Source organism: Notolepis coatsorum, assembly GCF_963971535.1.
Source record: "Notolepis coatsorum genome assembly, chromosome: 18".
NCBI lineage: Eukaryota > Metazoa > Chordata > Actinopteri > Aulopiformes > Paralepididae > Notolepis > Notolepis coatsorum.
This window is the reverse complement of record NC_140182.1, coordinates 69,521,602-69,535,810: the sequence shown is the minus strand read 5'-3', so window position 1 is coordinate 69,535,810 and position 14,209 is coordinate 69,521,602. Positions and strand designations below refer to the sequence as shown.

Sequence of the window (14,209 nt, the reverse complement as noted above, 5' to 3'; positions counted from 1 at the left end):
CGGTTTTGAATGTGGGCAGGGATTCACATTCCTTTACAGCTTTGGGTAGGGCGTTCCACATTGTTGTGGCATAATTGCGAAACGTGTTTAGTCCCTTGTTTGAGCCGAATCTGGGTTTAACATGATTTGTTGAGCTTCCTCTGGTGTAGTGGTTGTGGTATTCACTGACCTTTGGGAAGTATTTTGACATGTACATGGGCACCCCGGTCGTATAGTGTATCTTGTAGACCAGGCCCATTGCAAGTTGCTGTACTCTGTCGTCTACTCTAAGCCATCCTAGGTTGGCAAAGTGGGCAGGGGTGAGGTGGGTTCTGGGGTTCAGGTCAAGTAGTAGTCTGACCAGTTTGTTTTGTGATGTTTGTAATTTTGTTTTAAGCGCCTTTGAGGTGCTTTGGTACCATGAGGTGCACGCATAGTCATAGTACCCTTGAATGAGTGCTCCTGCCAGAGTCCTCAGGGTATTCTTGTTTACCAGAGAGGAGATCCGGTACAAGAATCTAGTTCGTTGGTTGACTTTTTTTATTACATTGGATGCCATTTTGTCACAGGAAAGATTTGCCTCTAGGATGGAACCCAGGTAGGTAATTTCGTCTTTCCTTGTGACAATATTGTCACCCACTGTAACTGAGAAGCCGTCGGTCTTGCTGAGTTTGTTATTTGAACCGAAGAGAATGGACTCTGTTTTGCCCATGTGTAATGATAGTTTGTTATCAGCGAGCCATATGCAGATTTTGCCTAGTTCCGTGCTGAGGGTTTTTTCAACCTGCAATTTGTTCTTGTCAGAGACCAGCAGGGCTGAGTCGTCCGCAAACAGGAACAAGTTGCAGTCACAGGCTGACGACATGTCATTTGCATAAATTAGGAAGAGTAGCGGTCCTAGTATGCTTCCTTGTGGAACACCACAGCTCACTGTGAGGGGGGGGGATAGAGTACCGTTTACCTCTACCATCTGTTCTCTCCCCTCCAGGTAGGATTGCATCCAGCTCACTGATAGGCTATCAAAACCAATTGCTTTTAGCTTGTCCATTAGAATGGAGTGATTGACAGTGTCGAAGGCCTTTTGTAGGTCCAGCATGACCATGCCGCAGTATTTGCCAGCGTCCACCTCTTGTTTGATGTGGTCGTTCAAATAGATAGATTACGTCAATCGTATATAATAATGGGATGAGGCTACGCCGGCCGAACACTTATTATAAAAATAATAGAAAATAATCAGAATAAGAAAGGTCTTTATTGCCAAGTAGTTTTCACATACAAGGAATTTGATTTGGTCATTTTTGGTGCGACATTATCGGACAGACAATTACAGTAGAATAACAAATAAAAAGGTGGAATCAAATAAAATAGAATATAAACTAAATTAGAATAGAATAGAATTATAAAATAAAAAATAAAAATAGAATAGGGCTGTACAACAAGGTATTCATCCAAATAGGTTCCACACCGTCATTTAAATTAACACGTGCCCACACAAGTCTACTACAATTGGTCTGCTTCATCCTACTTTTACTTCGTGATATCTGGCTTTTGTTGGACTTTTCTCAGACTTGTGTGACTGTCCCGCTCTTCAGTCTGACCTGAAGAGGAAATGCTATAATAATAATAAGGCTGAGAGAGCCTAAAAGTGTTAAGAGAACACTACATCGGCAGGGGTAGACCCCGGATCGACAATCCCTCTATATAACACTGACCGCGCTGAAGAAAGCCAACACAGAGACTGTGACCGAATACATCATCAGGGCTGAACAAATCATCACGGCGCTTAAGAGTGCAGGAGAAGCACCGAGCGACGGATTAATGATGGCGATGGTTATGAGAGGACTACCGGAGATGTATAAACCATTCACACTGTTGGTGACACACGGTCCAGCGGACATGTCGCTGGGGGAGTTCAAGGCCAAGGTGCGGAACTTCGAGGCCTCAGAAGACACAGACACACACCCGGTCGCCGAGGAGGCGGGAGAGAGGGTACTGAAGGCCCGGGCGGCACCAAGAGAGAAGACCAGACCCCCGACGGAGCTGGCGTGTTGGCGATGCGGAGAAAAGGGTCACCGGAAAGATAACTGCACAAAGACTGTTTGGTGTAGTTTCTGTAAAAGCACAGGGCACACAGACAAAGCGTGCAGAAAGAAACGCAACCAGAGCGCTCGGTACGCGCACGTGCAAGATGGCGGCTGTGGACAAGATGGCGGCTGTGGACAAGATGGCGGCAACGGTGGACGTGAGGCGAGTCGAGACGACGCCCGGAGAGCAGCGGGACGAGAGGACTTCATCTTCGGGGCGCAGACAACGTACGTCACCCAGTCAACGCAGCAGCAGCAGGTCCAAAGGAAGGGACTGATCGTGGACACAGGTGCGTCGTCCCACATCATCAATGACAGGAACCGATTCAAGAACTTTAACAACACCTTCGAGCCGGAGAGACACAGCATGGAGCTGGCAGACGGGAAGCGCACATTCGGGTTGGCGCAGGGGAGAGGAGACGCACAGGTATGCCTCATAGACAGTGAGGGGCGCCGGTGTAAAGTGACGTTAAAGAACGCTCTCTACATACCCTCGTTCCCACAAGAACTATTCTCTGTAAAATCTGCTACTGCAAACGGTGCCAAAGTGTTCTTCAATGAAGGTAAAATGTTCTTGTAGAACCTGACGGTACGAGATTTAACATAGAGGTGTACAAGAGAATGTATTATCTACAAACAGAATGTAACGATAATGAGATGTGTAATGTCAGTCATGATATTCAGACATGGCATGAGATCATGGGTCATTGTAATTACGAGGATATACTGAAGCTGCAAGCGGTGACAGAAGGCATGCACATTAACGGTGAAAAGCATAGACCTAACAAGGAATGTGATGTGTGTATAAAGGGGAAGTTCACTCAATCGAGGAACAGAGGTCCCACGGAAAAAGTAAAGATAACACTTGAGCTAGTTAACACAGATCTAGCCGGTCCAGTAAGCAATGAGTCCATAGGTGGCTTTAAATATGTACAGTCTTTTACAGATGTGTGTACAGGGGCACTGTTTGTTTACTTTCTCAAAGCAAAGAGTGACACATTCCAGGCCACAGAGAAATTTCTTGCAGATGTAGTCCCTTATGGCAACATAAGATGCTTGAGGTCCGACAATGGAACGAGTTCACAAATAGAGAGTTCCAATCACTGTTGAGAAGGAATAAGATCAGACACGAGATGTCCTGTCCTTACTCCCCGCACCAGAACGGGATAGCAGAGAGGGAAGGATGCACTCTTTTCGAAATGGCTAGGTGTAAGCTAATAGATAGTAACTTACCTAAGAGTCTATGGCATTATGCGGTACAAGAAGCCGCTTACACCAGAAATCAGTGTTTTAATAAGCACACAGGAAAAAAGTGTGATCTAGCCAGAATGCACAAATTTGGGTCAGTGTGTTATGCTTACCAGCAGGACAGAGGAAAGCTCGAGTCCAGGTGTGAAAAAGGACTATTTGTAGGCCACGACAAGGGAAGCCCCGCTTTTTTAGTCTACTATCCCGGTAAAGGGAAAGTGCAAAAACACAGGCTAGTCAAATTTGTCACAAAGACAACATGTGAGAACGAGACACAGACAGAGGAGCCAGAGCTGGACTCCAGAGTAGGGTGTGAAGAAAGAGAGACACCACAGCCTAATGTACTGAGCACAGATGTGCAGACAGACAGTCAACAACCCCCAGAGGATGATGACGGGAAGCACCCAAGGGTGACGTCACGTGCCTCATGCAGTGGGAGATATCCCTCTCGGGAACATAAACCCCCAAAGTATCTGAAAGACTATGCCCAGAGAGAAAGTGACGAGGATGACAGTACACCAGCATAGATTACTGCTACAGAGTAGTGAGTGGAGTACCTCAGACTTTTAAAGAGGCCATGGTGTCCCCTGAGTCAAGAAAATGGGAGAGAGCAATGGATGAGGAGATGAGGTCCCTAGAGGACAACCATACCTTTACTCTAACCAAGTTACCAGAGGGTAGACAGACTGTGGGAGGAAAATGGGTGTACTCAATCAAGGAGGGTATTGAAGGCCACGACAAGTACAAGGCCAGGTTTGTAGCTAAAGGTTACAGTCAGAGGGAAGGTATAGACTACGGTGAGACATTCTCACCCACAGCCAATCTGACCAGTGTACGGGTAGTGATGCAGAAAGCAGCTGAGGACAGTTTGATTTTACACCAGATGGATGTGAAGACAGCCTACCTGCACGCACCCATTGATAGGGAGATATATATGGAACAACCTGAAGGTTACGAGAAGAAAGGAGAGAAGCTAGTGTGTAAGCTAGAAAAATCCATTTTTATGGCCTGAAACAGTCTGGGCGAAATTGGAACGAGATGCTTCATACCTGTCTAATTGAAGATCACTTCATACAGAACCCAGTAGACCCCTGTGTTTACTCAAAGGAGTCAAAAGAGTCAGGAAAAGTGATAATTGTGATTTGGGTGGATGATTTAATCATGGCAGTGGACAACACTAGAAACCTAGAGCAGGTGAAAAGTATGCTCTCCACCGGATTCAAAATGAAAGAAAATGGGAGAGAGCAATGGATGAGGAGATGAGGTCCCTAGAGGACAACCATACCTTTACTCTAACCAAGTTACCAGAGGGTAGACAGACTGTGGGAGGAAAATGGGTGTACTCAATCAAGGAGGGTATTGAAGGCCACGACAGAAGACACAGACAGAAGAAGTACCACAGGGTATTGTGTGAGTTTTGGCACAGACAGCTCACTGGTTTCATGGAAAACAAAGAAACAGCCCACAGTGGCACTATCAACTTGTGAAGCCGAATACATCGCTCTAGCTATGACAATACAGGAATGTATTTATCTAGAACAACTGCTTGAAGGAATGGATACCTATGTATATAAGAAAACTGTTGTTTATGAAGACAACTAGGGAACCATTGCACTCGCTAGAAACCCTGTGTGCCGACAGAGGTGTAAACATGTGGATATAAAATATCACTTCATCAGATCTGTCATCAGGGAAGAAAGGATGACACTTGTTTACTGTCCTACAGACGACATGGTTGCAGATGCTATGACCGAGCCTGTCTCCAAACTGAAATTGAGAAGATTTGCAGAGGTCATGTTTGGTCAGTGGCGGCTGGTCCATAGGGGGGCGCTAGACCGCCGCCCCCCCTGGTTAAAAGAAGAAGAAGAAAGAATTATTTTGCGTGTCCTATTCATCCCCCGGCTTCGTGAATACTTTCCCCAAGGCAGTTGTCCTTCCGCGTTCGGTTTACGCGGCCTGATACAACTGCCTTGGGGAACGTATTCACGCCCCCCGGCTCCTAGCGGCCTAGCCCCCTCCAACCTCGATCTCAGTTCCACGATCAGTGCGCAACTCACAGGGCAAATACATACGTACGTGTAAATAAATACGTACGTACAACATAACACAATCAAATACGATATCCGAGGGCGCTTGGTCTAGTGCCCGAAGTAGTCACTCTATTGGCTGAGAGTGGCACGTGACATCGCCTCGAGGGGCTACTAGGAAATACGCTCTGCTAGTAGTTGTCTGGTTGTCTGCTAGTAGTTAGCTGGTTCGGTAAGAACAACAACAACAAGCTATATGGCTAGCTGGATGCAGTCTGGGCAGTGGACATGGACATCAACACCCTGGACAGTGGACATATACAGGACCGAGGCGCGCTTCAACTAAACAAGTGAGTCGCGTTCTCTCTCTCTCTCTCTCTCTCTCTCTCTCTCTCTCTCTCTCTCTCTCTCTCTCTCTCTGTTAGAGCGATGATCTGTTGTTGTGAGGGGGAACTAACTAATGAATTTCGCCGCGGGGGGGGGGGGGGGGGGGGGGGGGCATAATCACCCGGACAATGAATGGTAACTTGTTTAAAATGACAAGATATACATATGTGATTATTATTCGATGGATCTGAGAGAGAGAGAGAGAGAGAGAGAGAGAGAGAGAGAGAGAGAGAGAGAGAGAGAGAGAGAGAGATGTGCGTGTTTGTGTAGGGCTATTGGAAACGTGGTTGCATTTGACTGACTGTGATCATATATTGATTGATGGCAATGGTACATGTTTGCAAAATGTTTGGTATAGCGCCCCCCCCTGGAGAAGAATTCACCAGCCGCCACTGTGTTTGGTGTGTAAAATATTGCCTGTTATGTAATATTGACTGCCATATTCTTTTTGATGTTCTGAACTGTATTCTTTTCTTTGAAAGTTGTTTTTGGAAAAGTTGTACAGTATACACGTCATCCATAAGTGGGAGTGTTGAGTTTATGTGTTATGATTGCATGTAACTGCTTAACTGTTCCACAAGAGGGCGCTATAGGCGCAAGGAGATGTAGCTATTGTAGCTGACGTCAGGTAAGAGGGTATATAAGGGATTGTTCCCTCCCCCTCGATCTCTTCCTCCGTCGCCTCTCACAGAGAGAAGGTCTCATGGTGCATAAGCTATGTGAAATAATAAACCACGCCGATTAAAGGCTAAAGAAGGACCTTGTCGTCATGAACCCATTATTATTGCTCCCCAGGTGACTCTGTCAATTTGACATAGAAACTGTACGGAGGAGGTTGGGTAGGTGGGGTGGGGTTGAGTGGGTGGGTGGGGGGCGGGGGACTGTACATTGGAGGTGGTTAGGTGGGTGGCTTGTGGGGGGGTTGGGTAGGAGGGGTGGGTGGTGGGTGGGGGGACACTGTACAACTGTACAAGCAAAACTGTACATTGGAATATTGACAAAACCTGTTACTTTTTACACTCTTCAATACATGATGAACGTGAACTTCGATCTCCGTTTGACAGTTTAGCCACTTGTTTTTGGTGTTTTCACGAGAGAGAGACAGAGAGAGGGAGAAAGCGAGAGAGGAGAGAGGGAGAAAGCGAGGGAGGGAGAGAGGATTTTCCCCGTTAGCTTGTCTGGTAGGCTCCTCGTCAGATAAGGGGCGGTGTCTCGTCACATAAGGGGCGGTGTCTCGTCAGATAAGGGGCGGTGTCTCGTCAGACAGGGGGCGGGGCCTCTCACTGACAAGAGATAGACTGGCTCCACGGAGTTGGTCAGCTCCCCAAAATAGCAGTCAGTGTGTAAATGTGACTGACATTACGTGTATCCACCGGAGCCACCGATATAGAGTGTCTATATATACAGCGACTGACTTGGGAGTAAAGGTGAGTAGCGGAAATAGAAACAATGTTTTGGGAGAGAGTGTGTGTGGCAGTATAATAGTAGTAGCCTTCCAGTAAGTGTTGGAGAGAGAAAGCGCAAGAGGGTAAACGTTGAGTGGATGTCTTCGCTCAGACATCTACTGTATTACTGTAGGCTCGCCTACAGCGTGCATGTGCGTGCATGTGCATGTACAGTAGAGGCATAGTGGATGTCTTCGCTCAGACATCTACTGTATTACTGTAGGCATGTCTGAGCGAAGACATACTATGACTATTGTATTTAAGCCTAATTATTACGCGGTGACATTTAATGTTATTGATTTTTTTTTTAAAGCTGCATTTTGTACTTCATTGTTTGCATTTTGTACTTCATTTTGTTGAGTGGATAGAGGAGAGAAGTCATATTTACTGTATGCTCGGCTACAGCGTGCACATGGTTCATATATGCTATTGCCTACTGTATGTAAATCTAAATATTCCTCTCGTCTCGTAAAATACTTGTCAGCCCGTGGATTGTTGATATCTCTCGATTCGGTAAACTTTTATTGTCATACGCCGGGGAGCTTTTTGACTCCTTCAAGATGGAATGAATTGTATCACGACATTCTTTATTGTGGGTTGCTTACTCGTATCCAGAGAGTTAAGTGTCAGTTTATTGGGTTAATTAGTAATGTAGTCTACTGTTTTGGCAACATCAACTTTTTTTAATTGTTGTTATTATTATTACAATTATAATAAATTAATATATCACAAGGCTATAGTCCATCCAAACAGTATGTCAGCAGTCTACCCTGACAACTGCAGATGGGGACTGAGTTTACTGTAAACAGTGGATTGCTAACAATTGTGCAACACTTATAACACCAAGACGTAGATGACATAACACTAATGAAAACATTAACGACTAGTGGGCCTTGTTTACAAGATATATTATAGTGTTGACATGCATGAGATTAGTTGAGCTGTGTAGATGGCATGGCATTGTTAACGTTGAAATCTAGAGAATTAATTTTAGAGTGTAGCTATTATGATTGGTTTATGATTAGAGGTTTGCAGGAGGTGCAGCGGTGTAGGTCACTTTATCTCAATTAAACAAGTAGCCTACATTGACCAGGTTCCAAGGGGGGCTGAAGTACATTAAGAGTTTATCCAAAGGAGATGATTGTGTAAAAGAAGACATTGACCAGGGTCATAGCTCAATTTATTACATCTGAATCATTACTCACTTAATTTAATCACCTGTAAATTGTATATTACTATTGCACTATTGCATTGTGTATTACTATTGTACTATTACTATTGCACTTTACTGCTACATTTCACTCTGGTTGGATGCCAAACCTCTTTTCGTTGTACTGTACTTGTGCTGTATAATGACAATACATTTGAATCTAATTCAATTTAATCTAATCTAATTTAACCGTATGCTTTACAGAGACAGCTTTTGTAACGCATTAACGGAGCAGCGTTCATCCAAGGTGGATTGTATAGCCACTGTGAACGTGCATGCATGTGGCAGGGGGAACAGATCCCAATCGACATGAAGGCGGTTGACGATGTGAGTCTAGGTCTTCTCTGGGCTAGTGGTCCTTTGACCAACCTACCTTAGAGACGTGAGTCTGGGTCTTCTCTGGGCTAGTGGTCCTTTGACCAACCTACCTTAGAGACGTGAGTCTGGGTCTTCTCTGGGCTAGTGGTCCTTTGACCAACCTACCTTAGAGACGTGAGTCTGGGTCTTCTCTGGGTTAGTGGTCCTTTGACCAATTTACAGTAGAGACGTGTGTCTCCCTGGCAGGGCTCCCAACTCGTGGCCTGTGTTCATTGCCAATAAATCGGACCCCTTTCTCAATTGATTCTCCTCACATATTTATTTACTTACCTATCAATGTATGTTAATGTGAACATTAGTCTTCCACTAAGAGAGGAATCCAAATTTAGTTAGGTGAAGAATATATTACTCAATTCTTTGTAGAAGAAGAAAATCAGGACCCACTTCCATTTTGCACTTTGGTTAAAACCAATTGGACAATTTTGGAACACACACAATCTTAAAGATCTTTCAATCAAAAGTTGTAAGTACTTGAGTAGGTTCGCTGCTCCTCATTGTACTAGAGTAATTTTCTATACAAGTGATTGTAATTCTAGAAGTACCTTTTACTTGAGTAATATATTTTAGTACACTTTCCAACTCCTTTTTGATCAGTGGAAACTATAGTTTCTCAGAGCCGAGCTTCTTGGCAGCAGATATCTGCTATTATTGTCATCACGGAGCATGTCACGTGACCTCTTGGGACTATGATGTGTGGATGAGTGGTTAGTTTCAATGGCACTGAAATGTACCGTGTATCCTTTATTATTATTATTATTATTATTATTATTATTATTATTATTATTATTATTATTATTATTATTATTATTATTATTATTATTATTATTATTATTATTATTATTATTATATATATATATATTTTTTTAAACCATTACCATTTAAATACATTTGAACAAATGAAACAATGATTTCATAAACGTGATGTCTGTGAAAAAACACAGATGTAGCCATAACCATTTCCACTTTTGACTGTGCTGTGATGCAACAGCCTGACCATTGGCTTAATTGTGTCCCTGAGAGGAATTTTTTGGAATTTTCCAATCGGTTCTCTTTTCAATCGTCGGGAGATGTGATGGGCGGTCTGGCACCCGGTCGTTATAGAAACAAGATGTATCGTACAATGTGACTAATCAATTCCACCTTACAAGCCTCGTATAGGCTCTGCTAATTCAGGATATAGGATAGATGAAGGAACGGAAGACTTAACACGGCACTGCCACCGTCCACGAGGTTGTTAATTAAACGTTATCTGCCTTTTCTCCCTGTACGCTGTGTTGCCGGTGTGCGCCAGCCTGTCTCTGTGAATGTGTGGAAGCACGTCTTTAAGCATGTGGGCAAAAAGTTGTGAGCTGAGGAGGGAGAAAGGAGAGGTGGTGATTGGGAGTGAGGACCGAGTGGCGGTGGCATCTCCCACTGCGCTCCTCTCACCGCCTGGTCTCAGCTTCTCCTACGAGGAGAAATGAGGAGTGTGTGTGTGTGTGTGGGCGAGTGGGATCTGCAATTAATGCTGGTTGTCAGAGAGAGAGAGAGAGAGAGTGCTGGCGTTTACACCGTGCCCCCTGAATCACTGAGTGAAACACTTTCTCCACTACTCTCCTCCTCCCAGGACATTTCCCTAAGAAGGAGAGAACGTCAGAAAGCTGAAGGAGAGGTAGAACACGGAAGGGAGAAAGAATAAGAAACGGGAGCTGGATATTCTTGGTCCAGTGAGGAGGATATCACGTCCTTGATTGTTGGGTAAGTCTAAATGTTCTCAGCATCTCTTTTCCCATTTCATTTATTTATTCAAATGTTGTTTTGCCGGACAATGGTAAATGTAGCCAAACTAACACTGTGGTTTGAAATAAAACGATTGAATCTTGATATTAAAGCTATTGTCATTTTATTTCTCTTTCACTCTTTGATATGAGTTGGAGTCTTATGTTTATGCTCTAGTCTATTTTACCACATGTCATACACTATTGAAATGACCTGTACAGTGCTGATCTCTTATTACAAAGGTAGACTATGCTACTGTACTCAGACAAACTTTATTGCTGAGGTAGATTTTCACGTTAGTACGGTGAAATACATTGAAAATAAATTGAAATCTGTGTTCAATTCAACTGCATTCTGCTAGATCACAACACTATCTTTTCAGTGAGTAACTGTCTCTCATCTTTCCCCTTGCATAATGTTGAAGTCAAGTCTTCATTCTGAAAGTTTGACTGTACTGTACATGTCCAGGCACAGCACTGAGTCTCAAGATGTTTCTGAGATCAACAACGTAGACAAAAAACTCTGTCCACAGTGTCCATTTAACGGTTCCCCCAGCCGTTCCCTCAGCCGTTCCCTCAGCCGTTCCCTCAGCCGTTCCCTCAGCCGTTCCCTCTGTAACAAAGGCTTTACAGCTGGCTCCTGGCAACATGATTCATTGTTTATTGGAGCTCCATCATCAAACTAGAGATTCCAGCGTTCTCCTGTGAGACCTGGAGGCTGGATGCAGAATCTTGAGCCCAGCAGATAATGTTTTAGAGTACAGTTACTTGAGTCCCCTTTGAGCTCCAGTGGAAAGTTAACTTTTCATAAACAAATAGTTGGCATCTTGGCAAAGTTCTCCTATTAAGGTCAAGCCATGAAAAAACTAAACAGGGATATTTCTTAATGGTTCAGTAATGTCTCTTTTTAACACTTTGAACGCCAGCTATTACCCTCATCCCTGTAGTCAATGCGCCAGCTTTCCATTGCCTATTTTCACTGTGCGTCACGATGTTTGTAGAGCTATATCTATATTCTATATTATAGCTATGGAGACAATACTATGGCTCATTTGACAGTCACTATAGTCCAACATGTAAAAAATTGTTAATTTGTTCATGTATACGTTCGCATGTTATCCTGTGGTGAATATTGTATCGTTTCAGAGTGATCCGGGCTAATTCCCGGAAAAAAAAGTTATGGAGCGCTATGTGAATTTTGCTATATTGATTTCAAAATCAAAGGTATATAATAGGTATTATGTTTCATCATGAATGCATCAAAGGGGTTGGTCGTTTTCTGATGCTCTGATCGTCAGCAACGGCATACGTTTTGGAGTACGTTACATATGATCGTTGCGATCGATGTGAAATCATTCTTGGATCAAAGTAGGATTGATGTCATATAGTCCTTACCTTTCAGGGCTGTACACTGCGACGAGGTTATCGCAAATTGCCCCTTAATTTGGCCCGTGCGAGTGGTAAATAATATTTGGGGGCAACCTTGCGAGTAGTGATTTCAACCCTTCATTCGCATTTCACTCCTAAATTAATCCATACAAATTGGATAAAAAAAATAGTAAAACATTAGCCTACAACCAGGGCTGTACAGTGCGACATAATGTCGCGGTGCTATGAAAAAATCTGTCAGCGATGAATGAATTTACTGCGTAGCCCCCGTGCGAGAAAAAAATATTTGCATGTACTGTGAAGTGAATCTGGGCCACGCTATTCTACTTGGTAGTTGTAGTCTATCGTGCGATTAAATACCATGTCCCCGTGCCCCTAGTGAAAAAGCTTAGCGTACAGCCCTGCCTTTACTAGGAGGTATCCCAAAATGAATATTCCAATTGTCTGATCGCGATTTCCAGTATTGATGTCCATCGGGTCCCTGACATGAACTGACACAAGATATGCCTCAAGTGTGCTGAACGCATTCCAAAGTGCTCGGATGAAGCGATTCACTTGGCTTGGTCTAAATTCTCCGCCCGGACCATATACAATGTAACACACAGTGTGAAATAAGGTTTCAAAGGGTAGGCGATACTGCCACCTAGCAGGATTCGGCCGGTATTGCACTCTCGGGGTCTCAGAATGAGTTCAAATGATACACAGAGGTCCGTGAGACTGTATAGGATATTAAAATCGAAAAAAAGGAAAAGGACTAAATAACGTATATACGTGATTGGCACTCAACGGTTGGCAAGCAAACACGTATATATACGTTAATGGCACAGAAAGGGTTAAGTTCTCTAACTTCCTACATTGCGGATGATTGATTCGTTTTAATCATGCCCACTGTCACCCAACAGTCGGACTCTAACGAAGCCAGAAGCATTTGCCTGCTTCCTGTCTGAGCAGGGGGCCACATCGTCACATGATTAATGCTATAAATGGGTCACTTAAGGATACGAGTGACATGTTTTTACAAACACACAACATAATTTCAAATTCATATCTAAATATGTGTTGGCTTTTTATTTATTTATTTAAATGTATACACTCGATCGCACAGGACACGGTCTGTGTCGGGCGGCTCATGTCAGTAGTGTGCCAAATCACACAGCCCATCGGGGTGGTGAAGGCTGTACAGTCTTAACTTTATTAGGCAGGCGCCCTTAATGTCCTGCGATGGTGACTTTAAAACCATTGGTGTGGTGGTTGGGGCGGGGGGGGGCGGATTAATGTCCAGAGCAGCCACCGGTGCCAGACCACATGAACTCACTAAATGACATGGAGTTGTGGGTTTCAGAGTTACATGGAATTACGTTTAAACACTTAAACACAGTGTCACCACTGTGTTTTCCTGCAGTGTGGAAAGGAAAAAGCGTTTTAAACGCCAAAGTGTTCACCAAGTGTGCTTTGTAAAACATTCCTGATATATTTGGAATTCAACAAATTCAACAAAAGAAAAAAGAAAAATCTAGATTCAAGGGAATATAACTGAAAAAGAAAACTCTGTTGACAATCAATAGCGACCAATAACATTATTGTGTCAGGTCCTCTTAATAGGTCCTAATTAGGTCCTATTAACGGCCTTGTGTGCAAGAAAAGGCGGGTGAATAGAGGACTCACTCAGGCAGTCACTGTTTGTCTAGTGAGACAGCGGGCGGTGGGTGACCTTTCAACTGTTCTGCCCTTGACTGTGACCTCTGGTGGTAAGCCACGCAATTTGGCCCACTCAGCACATGTGCTGCCGAGCAGGGCAGAGCGGCTTAAGGCCGGACCGTCTCTCCCCGTCTCTCCCCTGCTCTCTCTCCCTATGCGCGAAGGCAGGAGGTCTCGTCCTCGCCCCCTTAGCCTATAGGGCCATACAGGAGAATCAGCAGTAAGATCCTCCAGTAAAGCAACAGCCTAAATCTGTTGGTAATCCTCTTTCCCTACTATGATCCTAGTCTCTCCCTCTCTCCACGTTCATAGTTACCGGTCCACGCTGGGTTAAGAGTGTGCGTCCCAACACAGAGTGTGACTCAAAACAAACAAGACTTACTGTGTTATAGGTGGTTTCAACAACGTAAACATCTAAATGGACTACATGTGCTTTCCTGTCAGCTGTTGATATTAGCACACATTGCAACAGGAAATAGACTTCCCTAGCAATACAATTCCACTGAAACCGTTTATAAAATAGTATATATTGGAGGCATAGTAGCATACGATACGATAAGATAAGATATTCCTTTATTGATCCCCTTGGGGACATTCGGGTGTCATA

At 44.0% G+C, this 14,209-nt stretch overlaps 1 protein-coding gene across 4 annotated transcripts in view; it reads left to right on the top strand.

Moving 5' to 3' along the window:
• The window catches only part of mef2aa (myocyte enhancer factor 2aa), a 185,979-nt gene that overhangs the window by 27,786 nt on the left and 143,984 nt on the right, over window positions 1–14,209 (top strand). For 2 of the 4 annotated variants that reach the window (XM_084335428.1, XM_084335431.1), the window contains exons 1-2: window positions 7,033–7,152; window positions 10,365–10,495. The gene's annotated coding sequence lies outside the window, so the exon portion shown is untranslated. Of the gene's footprint in view, window positions 1–7,032; window positions 7,153–8,584; window positions 8,708–10,364; window positions 10,496–14,209 lie in introns of those variants that run through there. The other 2 variants (XM_084335429.1, XM_084335430.1) reach the window with 2 other exon arrangements.